Source organism: Pleurodeles waltl, chromosome 9, assembly GCF_031143425.1.
Source record: "Pleurodeles waltl isolate 20211129_DDA chromosome 9, aPleWal1.hap1.20221129, whole genome shotgun sequence".
NCBI lineage: Eukaryota > Metazoa > Chordata > Amphibia > Caudata > Salamandridae > Pleurodeles > Pleurodeles waltl.
In genome coordinates, this window is record NC_090448.1 from 280,972,224 (window position 1) to 280,987,631 (window position 15,408).

Consider the following 15,408-nt stretch of genomic DNA (forward strand, 5'->3'; position numbering starts at 1 on the left):
GTCAATGACACTGTTTGCAATTCCCAATGGGGTCACAAAGGACCTACCTCATGAATATTCATGAGGTAGGTTGCAATTTGCAACCCAATTGGGAATGGCCGCCCTCACAGGGATGGTGGCCTGCTGGAGACAGCAGACCACCATGTCTGTGACTGCTTTTAAATAAAGCAGTTTTTTTATTTATTTTTATTGCAGCCCGTTTCCCTGAAAGGAAAATGAGATGCATTTCAAAAACAAAAAATGAAAAGTTTTCTTTTCATTTTTTCAGAACAGGCAGTGGTCCGTGGGACCACTGCCTGCTCTGAAAAAAATATTTCCACTGCCATTTACAAAGGGGAGGGCGTCCCATGAGGGGCCATTCCACTTTGTGAATGGGCTAGCACCAGTTTGTAACTGGTGCTAACTGCGATTGTTTTGTGACCGCATTCACAGTCACAAAACAATCATACATGGGACTGCAACTCGCTATTAGGAAGGGAACACCCCTTCCTAATTGTGACCCGCAAACCCTTTTTGCAATTTGGTATATAGATTACAGAATCGCAAAAATGGGTCTGTACATCACAAATAGGATTTTTAAAGTCGCAAAAGGCCTGATTCACCATTTGTGACTTGAAAAATGCTTTGTACATCTGGCCCTGATTCTTTTATGGTTCCTTAAAACTATGTGTGAATGCAGAAAGGAGAGTTTGCAAAGAGTGACAGATGTACACTTTTGCAAAGTGCCATTCTTGCAAACCCTGTCTTCAAAAAATGCAGAAAAGCTTATGCTTTAGGATAGAGACATTTTGGTGAGGCTTGCACCACAGATGCAGTCTAACAGTCTCGCCCTCATTATGACCCTGGCGGTGAGTGATAAAGTGGTGGTAATACTGCCAACAGGCTGGTGGTAATTACCACCCAATTATGACCATGGCGGTGATAACTCCCATAGACAGCCAATGTACCACATCAACCGCCAGGGCAGAAACAACACTCACCACGGCGATAGCCGTCAACAGCCATATGGAAGACAAAGTACCGCCCACCATATTTTAACCCATCAGTCCGCCATGTTTTCGGGGGCCGTACCAACACCATCAAAAGCCTGGCGGAAACGCATCACAGAAGAGCAAGGACTCACCATCGGAGACACAGGGAAGAACAGTGCCGCCATGGAACCGGAACTGCAAGTCTTCCCAATGCTCATCTACCTCATGCTCCACCTGGAACACCTATGCCGACGACTATGGTGAGTACAGCCGCCTAGCACACAAGGGAGGGAGGGAGGAAAATGAGAGTGACACACACATGCACAACACACACCTGACACACACATCATACACACAACCAGCTGCAGATGAAAAACAATGACACACGATACACAGCAGAATAATGCAAGGACAACAAGAATGCACTAATGAGAATGTATTGATGTAAATAACTACCAAATGGACCTATTTGTATGAAAAACAGATATGTATAAATGTACACAAAGGGCCAAAGCCCAGTCCAATAAACTAAGGGCCCGCATGGCACAGTCCAAGGCCCAACTGGAATCCTGACTTCACCCGGAGAGAACTCTGAAGGGACATCTGTTTGTAAGTGGGCAGGCACCTCATGGGGATGGAGGGTGGGGCACCTCAGCTGAATACGGGAACAAGCCTACTGGTTCTGGATAGAGCTCCATGCCCACATCTCTGTGCTGGGGAGTGCAAGGCCACAGTCTCTCAGGTGGGTGTCTTTCCCACTGGTTCTGGAGGGGACTCCATGCCCATTTGTTGGTGCTGGAGAGTGCAAGGCCACAGTCTCTGTAATGGGTGTTTTCCCCACTGGTTCTGGAGGGGGCTCCATGCCCATTTGCCATTGCTGGGAGTGCAAGGCCACAGTCTCCGGAGTGGGTGTCTTCCCCAGTGGTTCTGGAGGGGGCTCCATGCCCATTTGTCAGTGCTGGGGAGTGCAAGGCCACAATCTTTCATTTGGGGAACATGTCCACTGCTCCTGGAAGGGGCCCCTCATACAGCAGCCCCTGGAGGATGGCCTACATGCCCTCTGCTGGTGGTGATGGCTGCTCTGTTTCGTCTGGAAGTGAGGGCTGAACTGTGGTGGTAGGGGAAGTTGTCTCCTGGGCAGCGTCTGCTGGTGGTTAGGGCTTAACTGTGGTGGCAAGTGAAGGTGCCTCCTGGGCAGCCTCTGCTGGTGGTGAGGGCTGAACTGTGGTTGCAGGTGGAGGTGCCACCTGTGCATCCTCTGCTGGTGGTGAGGGCTGAACTGTGGTGGCAAGTGGAGGTGTCTCCTGGGCAGCCTCTGCTGGTGGTGAGGGATGCACTTCCTCAGCTAGCGGTGGAGGACCCGTGACCATTGGTGATGTTGAAGGTGTCACCCTGACAGCCTCTGCTGGAGTCGAGGGCTTCTTCCCCTTCATGGCATGAGGCGTGGAATCCTTACCCTTCCTGGCAGGGGTTGAGGGCTTCTCCCCCTTCATAGCAGGTTATGTGTGTTCCCTAGACTTCCAGGCAGGAGTCGAGAGCTTCTTCCCCTTTGTGGCAGGAGGTGCAGGGTCCTTCCCCTTCGTGGCAGGAGGTGTAGGATCCTTCACCTTCTTGGCTGGTGGAGTGGGATCCTTCACTGAGTTGCCACCACGACTAGGTGGTGCCACCAATGTCCGCATGGATTGTTTGCCTGAGGTGCTGGGTTGGGTCATTGTGACCCTGTTCTTACGGGCAGGACGTGGGGAGGGGCAGGAAGATATCAAGTTAGGGCAAGGAAAAGCTTCTTAGGGACTGTGGGGCGGGAGGAAGGAGGAGGGATGGGAGTGGAGGTTGAGGGAGTGGCTGCAGGAGGTGTATGTTTGCTGGATTTGGGTGCAGGTGCATGGGCAGTGTGCTGATGTGAGGTGGATGGCTGTTGGGTGTGTGAGTGCTTGCGTTTATATCCTTGGGGAGGGGGGACAGGACACAGGGGACGCGTGCATGGATGTTGTGGAGGTGTCTGCTAGTGAGGTGTGTGTGCTGCTTGGTGTGGTCATGCTGGTGGTGGATGTTGATGCAGTGCATGCAGGTGTGAGTGTGGACATTACTGTGAGGGAGGTGTAGGAGGAGGGGGAGGGGAGACAGTGGAGGCAGTTAATGTGGTTGTGTCTGCAACTGTCTGGTGCTTGCATGAGTGCTTGTGGATGACGTGTGGCGCCTGTGTTTGACTGTGCCACTCTTGGGTATTGTCTTGTGTGCATGCTCATCTGTGTGTGCATGGGATGGGTTGGGATTGAGGAGCCTGGGACTGGGAAGTGTAGTTGGAGGGAGGACAGTAGAAACAGGGACAATGGCTGCCACCAGACAGAAGGCCAGAGGCTGAATCTATCTCTGTTGGGCCGCCAATCCACTGAAGATTCCCTCCAGGAATCTATTGGATTGCTGTATCTGGGATGCCAGCCCCTGGATGGCATTCACAATGGTTGACTGCCCTACAGAGATGGATCTCAGGAGGTCATTAGCCTCCTCACTCAGGGCAGCAGGGCTCACTGGGGCAGGGCCTGAGGTGCCTGGGGCGAAGGAGATGCCCACCCTCCTGGGTGAGCGGGCACAGGCCACTCGCTGAGGGGCTACTGGGAGGGCAGTGCTGATACAGGGGTGGCAGCTGTACTTGCAGCTGGGGTGGTCACAGAGGTGTCCGCCACCACCAAGGAGATTCCATCGGAGCAGGTATCTGAGTCTGTTGTCACCTCCTGTCTCTGCCGTGGTGCTCCCCTTGCCCTCCTTCCCACTGGTTCCCTCGGCGTCGGTGGACTCTGCTTCCTGGGTCCTGTGGGATGCAGCTCCCTCTGTCACCGGTGCCCCGGCTCCTCTACCAGATGATGCTCATGCCCACATAGACAGGATAACAGAAGAAAAAAGGGGGGGAGAGAGAAAAAGGAAATACTGGGTCAATTACTGTACTAACACCACAGTTGCAATACACAGCACACATAGGGATCAGGCTTTAGCACCATGCATTGCGCTGCCAGTGATTTGGGTAGATGCCACAACAAGATGAGGGCACCACACCGCCACCTGCACCCCTCCTGGGACCCACAAAGACTTGACTGACATGGAATGCTAACAAGCTAGGTTACCTGCATTTGCCATACACCCATTACCCTAGAGTTGACTCTCGCTGCAATGTCTGGCCTGCCTCAAGGGCACCCACTAACTCACATCCACCACCCGGATCCCATGCCACCTGACAAATTTTGTAATAATGCCCACTGTACCCACCCCCTTGTGGCTGCTGTGATTCTCTCAAGCGCCCATCCAGCTCTGGGTAGGCCACCGTCAGTATGCGGCCCATCAGGGGGATCAGGTTTCGACGGGCACCCCTTGCTCATTGAGAGGCCATCCCCAGCTGGGCCTCCATGGTCTTCCGTGCCCAGTGTCTCAGGTCCCCCCACCATTTCCGACAGTGAGTGGTCTGCCTGTCATAGACCCCCAGGGTCCACATGTCCTTGGTGATGGCATGCCATGATCCCTTCTTTTGATGGGCGCTGACCTGCAGAGGTAATACAGACAGGAGAACACAATTTCCATCACCATTGGCACACACATCAGCCGGCACACACCATGTACACCACCACAAGACATTTCCCCCCTGAATGACACAATGCTTGCACACACATCTCCATGCATCCTTCCCACATGCATCAAGCCCAAAGTGTACTCACCTTTTGGTCTGGAGGCCCATACAGCAGTCCGTATTTGGATCGGACCCCATCCATCAATTGCTCCAACTCCTCTGAAGTGAAGGGCGGGGCCCTTTCCCTGGTCACACGGGCCATGGTAGGTTCCGGACACACGTAACAGCAGCACACACAGTATAGGTGTTCTCCTGTTGAAGGTCAGGAAACAAGTGAGGAATCAGATAGAAAATGGCGGTCATGTCCACAGCAGTGTACACCGTCACCGCAAGCACAGATCCTCATTGGCCACTGTTCTCCATAGAGCCCCATATTATCCAATGAGGAATTGCACAGCGGTGCAAGACTGCCTTCTGCCACGGCACCCAACGTCAGCAGAGTTACCTCACTTCCACCTGTCCCTACATACAGGACAGGCAGTCGCTATTTCATCGGAGAGGACAACGGTCATATCAACCTTAACTGTGTCACAGCCTAGATTAGCACATACCTCGCCATTCCCACTGTCCCACCAAATAAATGCACTATGTACACTGAAGTTGTGGTTCCATTGTTCAAATTGTGACAGCCTACTCACTCTTGTGTCCCTTAGATACCTACCACTGCGGATGAATAGGAGGAGGAGGCATACCCCAGTGTACAGACCCCTTGTGGACTTAGCTACACTGGAGGGCAGCCACATTATACTCACCTATTGACTGGGCAGGGCCACAATACCTGAGCTGTGTGCCCAATTGGAGCTAGACCCGATATCTGCTATCCATCATCCCTCTGGGATCTCCCCTGGGATCCCCCCTCTTGTGCAAGTGCTATCAGTGCTCCATTAACTGGCAACAGGTTTTTTCCAAGTGACAGTGGGCTTGGCAGCAGGAATATCACAGCCAATGTTCTCAATCGTGCCAGCAAGAGTTTTGTCTGCCCTGGTAAAACACACGTGCAGCTACATTTCTTTCCCCCAGGTGGAAGATTTGGCCACAGTGAAGACCGGACTCTATGCAATGGGACATATCTCCAATATTATTGGTGGCGATTTATGGAACACATATTGCGTTCCCCCCCCAGCCAGAATGAACAGGTGTTCAGGAATCGTAAGAGTTTCCACTCACTGAATGTGTAGATGGTGTGCCTGGCTGACCAGTACATCTCCCACGTCAATGCTGAGTATCCTGGGTCAGTGCATGACAGATTTGTTCTGAGGAATAACAGCATCCCAAATGTGATGGCCCAACTACAGAGGCACAGGGTGTGACTAATAGGTGAGCCATGGTCCACACCCACTGCATGTTAGTTTATGCCTTTAGGTGTCATCCCTAAAGCATTGTGTGAGGCTAAATGTTGTCCCTCAATACTTGCAGGTCACTCTGGCTACCCAAACCTATCATGGCTGCTGGAATGCCAGGACAGGGACAGAGGAATGTTATAATGAGGCACATGGGCAAACCAGAAGGCCAGGTTTAGGTGCTCCATCTGACAGGTGGATCCCTGTGCTACTCACCCGGGAAGGTCTGCCAGATAGTAGTGGCATGCTGCATGTTGCACAACCTGGCCCTCAGATGACATGTACCCTTTCTGCAGGACGAAGAGACTGCAGATGCCCCTGTGGCAGCAGTAGACCCTGAGGACAGTGAGGATGAAGAGGCTGAGGATGAGTATGAGGACAACAGAACATCAGTTATCCGTCAATACTTCCAATGACACGCAGGTGAGACAGTGCAACTGACCATTCCTCTGACTATTGATGTACTTTGTGTGGCTGAAGCATGATAGCATTAACTTACTTTGCATCTCAACTCAGTGTAACCTATGGCTTGTCATATTACAGAACCTATGGCTTGTCATATTACAGATGTTGGTGATATAACAACTGTGTGCTGATGTGCTGACTACAGACAGCTACGGATCATTATTTCTATGCTCTCACAGTGTTCAGATCATTTGCACTAGATGTGACTGTTTCCATAAATGCACAATTTAAAAACATAAAATACTAGTGGTCAAATTGTGTCAAGGGTGTTTATTGTAGTGCTATGAAATTGAGGGAAAAGTGCAATGGAATGGGGTGATGATGGAGGAAGGTCGAGGGTATTGTTCAAGTCTGTTTGTAGCACAGGTCCAGTATCCAAGGGGCCATAGAAAGGGGAGCAAAGGCAGTTCAAAGTGGACAAGGTGACAGTGTGGGACACAAGGGGGACAATCAGGAGAGTCTCATGTCCTGGCGGTGGTCTTAGCAAGTGTCTCTGGCTTCTGTCCGGGTCGCAGGGGACATTTGCAGGGTGGTTCACCTTCTGCAGGGGGAGGGGTGCTTGTGGCCCGTGGGTCCTGTGGCAGGGCCTCCTGCCCACTAGCTGCAGCGGAGGTGGAGGGCTGGTCAATGGATTGGCTAGTGGTAGGGGCCTGCTGCTGAGCCCCTGCTATGGAGATCAAGGTGGTGTTAATGGCCTGCAAGTCCTCTCTGATCCCCTGATACTGTCCCTCCTTCAGCTGCCAGGTTCTCCTGCATGTTGTCCAGGATCTGGCCCATCGTGTCCTGGGAATGTTGGTAGGCTCCCAGTATCTCGCAGAGTGCCTCCTGTAGAGTCTGTTCCCTGGGCCTGTCCTCCCATTATACCTGTTGACCTGTGCCTCTGTCCCCTGAACGGTGTACCTACTACCACTGACCCCAGGTCCCTGATTGTATTGGGTACGAGGTGTGGACAGGGGTCCCTGTACAGGTGGCACACTGCTGATTGATGTGTCCTGGGGACAGAGGTGTGGGTATGCTGGGTTGGTGCTGTGTTGTTGGATTCTGATGGGGGAGGCTCTGTGGTGGACTGTGAGTGGGCTTGGGTGACAGACTGTCCAGTGGTCCCTGATGGACCAGCTTGTTGGTCCATATCCTGAAGTCCAGAGTTACTGTCATCACTGGGAAAATGTTCAGTTGGGGGACTGGTTTGTTGTGTCAATGTCTCCTCTGACATTGGCCGGGGCACCTGTGGGGATATAAGTGATGTATTATGCTTCATGTCTGTGACATATTGTACAACCCTGGCTTCCCCTCTATCGTTGTTGTTGCCCTGCCACCTTTCGCTTGTGTATGGTGATGTATTGTATGATTGTTAGTTTCCCTATGCAGTGCATGCTTTGGTGATGGGTGTCCATGCAGGGCTGGGAGGGATGTCCATGCAATGGTATCATGCAGGCCTTGGCATTGGGGTTAGTCATATGTGTAGGTGCAATGTGTGGGATGGAGTGGAGTGATGAGTGAGGGTGAGGGTGTGAGATGGCATGCAGGTATGGGGGTGATAAGAGTTAAATGTTGACTCACTAGTATCCAGTCCTCCGGCTACTCAATCGAGTCCCTCAGGATGCAGTAGTGCCAAGACTTGCTCCTCCCATGCTGTGAGCTGTGGGGGAGGAGGTAGGGGTCCACCGCCAGTCCTCTGGATGGTGAGCTGGTGCCTTGCTGCTATGGAACATACCTTCCCCCGTAGGTCATTCCACCTCTTCCTGATGTTGTCCCTTGTTCTTGGGTGCTGTCCCACGGCGTTCACCCTGTCCACGATTCTCCGGCGTAGCTCCATCTTCCTGGTAATGGATATTTGCTGTACCTGTGCTCCAAACAGCTGTGGCTCTACCCTGACAATTTCCTCCATCATGACCCTTAATTACTCATCAGTGAAACGGGGGTGACTTTTTGGGGACATGGATGTTGTGTGGTGTGTTGGTGAGAGTGTGTTGAGTAATGTGGTGGTGTGTGTGATGTGGGGTGAGTGAGTGATATATGGGTGTAAGTGGTGTGTGTGTCTAGTTGTCTCTGTGCTGTTCGTGTCAATCTCCTGGCAGTAATTGTTGTTCGTAAAGGGTTGTGGGTTATGTGGGTGTGTGTTTTATAGTGCTCTGTGTGAGTGGGTGTGGTCAGTTATGAGTGTGAGGTGTGTGCTTTTCGTACTGGCCAATGTAGTGCTGTTTTGTATGTGGGTGTCCATTCTGAGTGTGACAGTGTGTTCTGCCAATGGCTTACAACCGTTGAATGTTCGCCATGGTGATTCGTAGCGCATAATGTGGTGGGCGTTGTTCTGTTGGAGTAATGGTATAGGTGTTGGGACTAGAACTTTATCACTGACCTTTGGGCTGGCGGATTTTTGTAGTGGCAGTATTCTGTCGGATTGGTGTGTGTGTGTGTCATAATATAGCAAACGGATGTTCCCCACCGCGGCGGTATGTTGGCGCCCGTCACCACGGCGGTAAGTGCGATTTACCCTAATATCATAATGAGGGCCTCTGTTCTCCCAGTGTTTCGAAACTGTCAGTCACACAAATGGTTACAAACTGTCAACGGCATTCAAAAACCTTTCAATACTTTGCAAAGTCAGGACTGTTAGTAAACCACTGCTGTAAGCTCCTGGGAACGGGAACGAGAAGGAAGCGGAGGCTGTCACTTTGCAGTACCCTTTCCATTGTGATTTGAAAGACAATGCAACATTGCCACTGTAAACGGCAAAACTATTTGTGTTCACAATGGCAATTAAATAGTTCTGATTTTATGTTTAATCTTTGTTTTCATCTTTGCAAAGCCTGGTACTTTGGGTACATAACTTCTGAGGCCCTGAGGTTGTGTTGTCAGACATCTGCTAATGCTGCTTCACCTATAATGACACTGGGATCCCAGGACTATATTCCCATCATTTTGCTATTCCGAATTGACAGTGAAAATGTGTCCTTGCACTATTAAAAGATCCTGGCGGCATATTTATGAGAGACTCACGCATCCATTGCATCTTTATTTTTGACGTGACAGCATTCAGACAGTACTCCATGTTTACAAGTTGATGCAACGTGCACAATGCATCAGTTTTAGTAGGCCTGCGTTGAAAAATACCTGTGAGAAAAAAAGCTGTGCCATCCAGATCTTAAAATATACAAGGTATGCATTCTCTCATAAATTCTAATGTAAAATGGATGTAGTGATATTTATGGTTTCCTGAATATGTGACACATAGTTAGCAAGTGGTGCGCAGAGCCTTAAAACCAACAAAATTCCTGTGCATCGGCAACCCAGGCATAAGAAATGACACAGCGGCTCTGGTACATAAAGAGAACAAACACAAAGCAGTTTGGCAAGCTCAACTATGCCACAGAGGTGCTCATTTTCAGCTAGAACTTGCAAGGAGACCACCACCTCCATCACCACCACCATGTAGGCAGTGCAAGAGAAGAAAACATGCTGTTGGCCAGCGGATTGCTCTCATTGAGCTCAGGGAGGATCACCACATACTACAGGAGGGAGTCCATCATTGAACTGATCAATCAGATTGTGCCAAGGCTGCAGGCACCAACTTCCTGGCCAACCACCATCCTTCCACAGGTCAAGATGATGGCAGTCCTCCACGTGCTGGCATCTGGTTCATTCTAGAGCACAACAGCCAGAGTAGCAGGAATATTGCAGCAATCTTTTTTGGGATTACTACCCTCCACCCTGGATGCAGTCATCAGCCTCACACCCCAGAACCTCCTTTTCCCCAATAGACAACAATGGCAGCTGGACACCAAGCAAGGCTTCTATGCCATTGCAAGATTTACACATCTTGGGGGCTATGGACTGCACACATGTGCAACTTGTTCCTTCTGCAGCAACACACACCTACTCCATCAACATCCAAGCAATCGTGGACCATCTGGGGATGTTTACAAATATGCTGGCCAAGTACCCCGGGAGTGCTCATGATGCCTACATCTTCAGTCACTTCTTCATCAATCAGCACTTCTGGGATGGGCAGTATGGGAATGGTCTACTTGTTGGTAAGTAAATCTGAAGTACGTGGCAGACCTACTAAAAGTAAATAATATACAGAAAAATAGCCAACTGTGTGTCTGCCACCCGAGATAGGGCCATATGTATGAGGGTTGTGCTTCATACTTGCAAAATATGTTATGGCACATGTGCAATGCAAACCCCCAAGTCACACATGTTAAGACAGGCAAAGCCACTTTGTGTGCCTTTGAATGGTGTAAAGGTATTTTGTAAATGAGTAAGTGTTAAACACATGGCAGTATACTGGTATGTTGATGAAAGTGTCAGGAGCAAAACAGGAAGAAGTCTTTTGGAAGACCATGTGCGCCATTCAATATCAGTGTAGGCTCAGACCTGGGTAAATCTTAATACTGGAAGAAATGTTGCATCAAGATAACAAAACACATATACGCCTCAGCCATACTGACAGTCCATGTACAGACAAACACTTAGATTTACAACCACAGTGACAGATGCAACCAAGCTGGTGCTTCACCTGTCCTGTAGGGTAAATTAGCCAAAATAAAAGAATATGAATTAGGAATGTAAAACTCACAAAGTCAAGCACAATGCTGCCAGACATGGCATACATAAGTCATCACCATACAATTTAATGCAACCTGGATGAGGAACTACAGAGTACACAGGATACCAATCTCAAAATTAATTTGACACAGCAATGATGATAGAATCATGACATATAGGTATCCAATCCCCTACCAATTACATTAAAACGCATACATGTGAAGACCAATGTATTGTGTCCAGGCTGTGGCAGACAGATATTGTTACATTAGTGTGTCCTACATAGAGATGTCCCACATTGCAATAGCTATGTGTCAATGCCAGTGACCCATGACAAATTGTCTAATGAAAAGCAGCAGCTGAAGGCTGGCCATAAATCATACAACTATCCATGGAACATGTTTGGAATGCACCACAAATAGGCCCTCATTATGACCCTGGCAGTCTGAAGACTGTCAGGGCCTCGATGGCGGTTTCATCCGACGGGCTGACGGTGAAGACCGCCAAATTATGGGTGTGGTGGGTTGGCTTCTGGCATCCCACCACATTCTCGCTTATACCGCCAGGGGAGGTGGACAGCCGGGCTGGAGATTAGAATCTCTAACCTGGCGGTCCACTGAAGACCACTGGCGGCATCACAAGTCGACTTTCCACCAGGGTTTCCACGGCAGTAGCACCGCCATGAAAACCCTGGCAGAAAGGCTTCTGGTGACAGGACATTTCTTTCCTGTCACAAGCAGATGACATCCCCCAGCGCCCCCACCTGCAATCCCAATACACTCCAGCCCCTTTCCACACCAGAACCCCCAGCCACCACTCCCCTTCCATACCAGAACCTCCTTCCCCTGCCCTCACCTTCCATACCAGAATTCACCTCCCCCGGACCTCTTCTATACCAGAACTCCCCCACCTCCCACCGCATACATGCACACGCACACACACCCACAGGCACCCTGCATACACTCATTCACCAACACTTACATACACGCATTCACTCACATGCATTCATACATGCATTCACTCACATGCATCCATACATGCACTCACTTCAACAATCATACACACATTGAAACACCCATACACACATGCAATCCTACACGCATTGAAACACTCATACACACATGCATACACACTTACATTCACTCACCCAGACAACACCCACTCACACACAAAACACCTTCCACCCTCCCACCCCGTCAGGCTATTAACTTACCTTGTCCAGTGAGAAGTTCGTCCGGCAGGGAATGGGAGCATGCACTTCCACCACTGGCAGTTCCCCGTCGTCAGGACACCGCCAGGCCGTATTACAGGTCTTAGTATGGCTGGTGGAGTCCTTTTGGTGGGACGAGGCCGATGTGGGAACCGCTCATGTGCCTCCGACTGCCAGCACGACTACTGGAGGATTTCTGCCCAAAATCTGGCAGAAATCCTTCATTACTCATAATATAGTGGTGGCGGTCTGCTGAAAATACTGCCAAAGTCATAGTGAGGGCCTTGTTCACCAAAATCACATGATGAAGTAAGTGAACAATTCAAAGGCACCGTCATTGTCAGGCGGTGCAGCAACAAGATCAGAGGTTCTATAGTGACATATGTAACTGTGAGTGTGAAACAGGTTGCCACTGGCACAGCCTATCTAGGGATGACCAAAAGAGCAAAATTAAGATCAACATACTTTCAATTTGTACATGTTGTGAGTGCACATAACCTACAACTGCAATTAACCTCTCAAAAGACATATCATAGTAAGCTTATACTCAATATTATTGTCTGCATGTGGAAGTGTTAAAAGTATCAGCGCATGGACATCTTTTTGCTATGTACAGAGAACTGAAAGAGAAGTGTGGAATAAAATGGGCATATGCCTATGTAACAAATATTGTCAAATACTGGTATAAATGTGTATGAGTCATTCAGTACACATAACAGACATGTACAGGAATGTGGGTGCAGCAATCATCATAATCATTGACTGAAATGTGTTTTTTCTCTTTTCAGATGACCAAGGATATGGGCTGCAGACATGGGTCATGAACCCATTTGGACATCCCTAGACAGAGGCTGATCTGCAGTACAAACAGGCACAGGGCAAGACCAGGGGTATTGTTGAGAGGATGTTTTGTGTGCTAAATCTCACATTTGGTGCTTAGATAGGTCAGGGGGAAGATTGCCATACTCCCCCCATGGTGTGCAAAATAATACTGGTATGTTGCATCCTACACAACATATGTATATGACAAATGTCCCTGGAAGTGCCCCATAAAGAGCAGGAAGCAATGAAGGAGGATGAGGACAGATTAGAAATAGAACATACAATTGCAGCTAGGAGGCAATGCAACAATGTTGTACAGTACTTGTTTACATTAATGTTCTGTTACTGGATGGATTCAACCTGAGATATGGACTGATTTATACAAAATGCAAATACATTTAAATACACTAATTTTGTGTTTGCAATTTTATGTTACACTCATAGTAAACATCAAAACACTCACATCTTCTCAACTTGATTTAGACCTATCCCAAAAATCCGTAGATAGGTTTTACACTCACTGTAGCACAATATCATGTAGAGAAAATATGTGTGCATATCAACACCATGTGCTAAACACATGTGCCTGGGAAAGACATACAAAACTTAAATCTAGCAATGTGGAACAGTGTGCACATTCTAAGAGTGCGTTAGCTGCTACAGTGTGTTCAGCTACAGACTCCTGCCACAGTGAGTGCGGGACCAAAGAGTGTTCGATGACTGAATATGTATCCTGTACGTCATGACTGTCATGCACATATCTGGTCCCATCTGGGGAGACGATACTGGAGCTGATGCTAGGCCTCTTATTCCTTTCAACTCTGCAAAACATCAAGGAACAAACCTCCTTAGAACCTGCACTGCTCCTGGAAGGAAGGGGGTTTGTGGTAATATAGGAACAAGAGAAAGTTATATCACTTGATCTGCTCTGCTGCTGTGCAGCACTGCATAACAGGGCTTGTTGCTCCTGAGGCCTTCTGTGCATGCAAGGTAGATGTACATGGGACCAGAACCTCTGGCAGAGGAAGCAGTTACCATCAGTACAGTAACAGGCCTCTGTATACATTGACAATGCATTCATTTCAATGACATACAGTTACAGGATTCTTCAGAAACATGGCATTTGAGCAGAACAACCAAGACCACAGATTGGAGTATCTGAGACTGCCAATGACAAACTCTAAATACTGATTGGAGTTTCAGACACTCCCAGGAATTTCTTCAACTACAGATTGGAGTTACTGACACGCTACAGGTTAAAGCCAGAACACAGGTTTTGTTGCAAGGTTCATTCAAGAAGCACACTGGGCCAAAGTCTCGGGTGCTTGCACAATTCTCAGTTCAAGCGCCAATGTAGCAAGAAGGGTCCGGAGCAGGAATGACAGGGCGCGCTGGAGGAAAGCACAGAGATGGATGGGAGACAAGTCTATAGTCTTTAGGAAGCTAATAGTCCTGCTTACTACCATAGAAGGATTAGTGCACACTAAGTACTTAGCCTAGTTCTTCCAATTGTCAGAAGTTTGAAGAAGATCATGAGGCCTTGACTGAGGACGTCTCAGGAGAACTGGAGTAGCTGTGCAGGAGGTGGAGACGGAGAGGCATTGAGGTAGCTGGCCCACAGGAAATCCCCTTCAACTTGGACTGCAGGAGACCAGAGTGATGATTCTTCAGGTGAGTGGGACGAATGAGGCTTGTTCCACTGGGAGTGTAGGCCACAAAAGAACCTCATGTTTGGGGTTTGTATTTATATACCAAGTTCAGGGTCCAACAGATGTAGAAGATCACATGGGCCATATGGAGCATGTGGCAACCTGGACGGTTCTCCAAGACTTCTGAAGGAAAAACCTGTTAGTAAACTGACTTTGACATTACAAGAAGGACAGGTTCAAACTGATGGTTGGAACCAATCAACCAGGAAACTAATGTATCTTTTAAGCTCAAACATAAACATAGGAAAACAACTCCAAGACCTTCGTAGCAGTGGGTGCAAGGTACTAATTGGTTCATGGATTCTGGAGGGCCCTTGCTGTGACTGAAGCTCAATGGAATCAGAGATATTGGGGAACAACGGTCATGAAATCTTAAGTGCTAAAGGGCATAACAGGGGTAATACAACAGACTCAAGTGTAAAGGAATCTGAGGGTTTGGGGAACAAAGCATCACAACATGAGTCCTGTGCCTCAGACCCACAACACAGAGGGCGCATGAAGGGGTTATGACAATTGCACTGGTTTCTATCTTACATGTGTGGACCACAGTATTGTCCACATGATGTCCTGTGAGTGGAGACAGAGGGGCATATAATGGGAATGGCCACACAGTGCATCACAGATTGACTCCCTGTGCCACAGATATGCTTGCAATCACATAGCAAGAAGTGGTGGCATCTAACATAACATTTTTAAATGTTGCCTCTTGACCTGTGCAGATGCT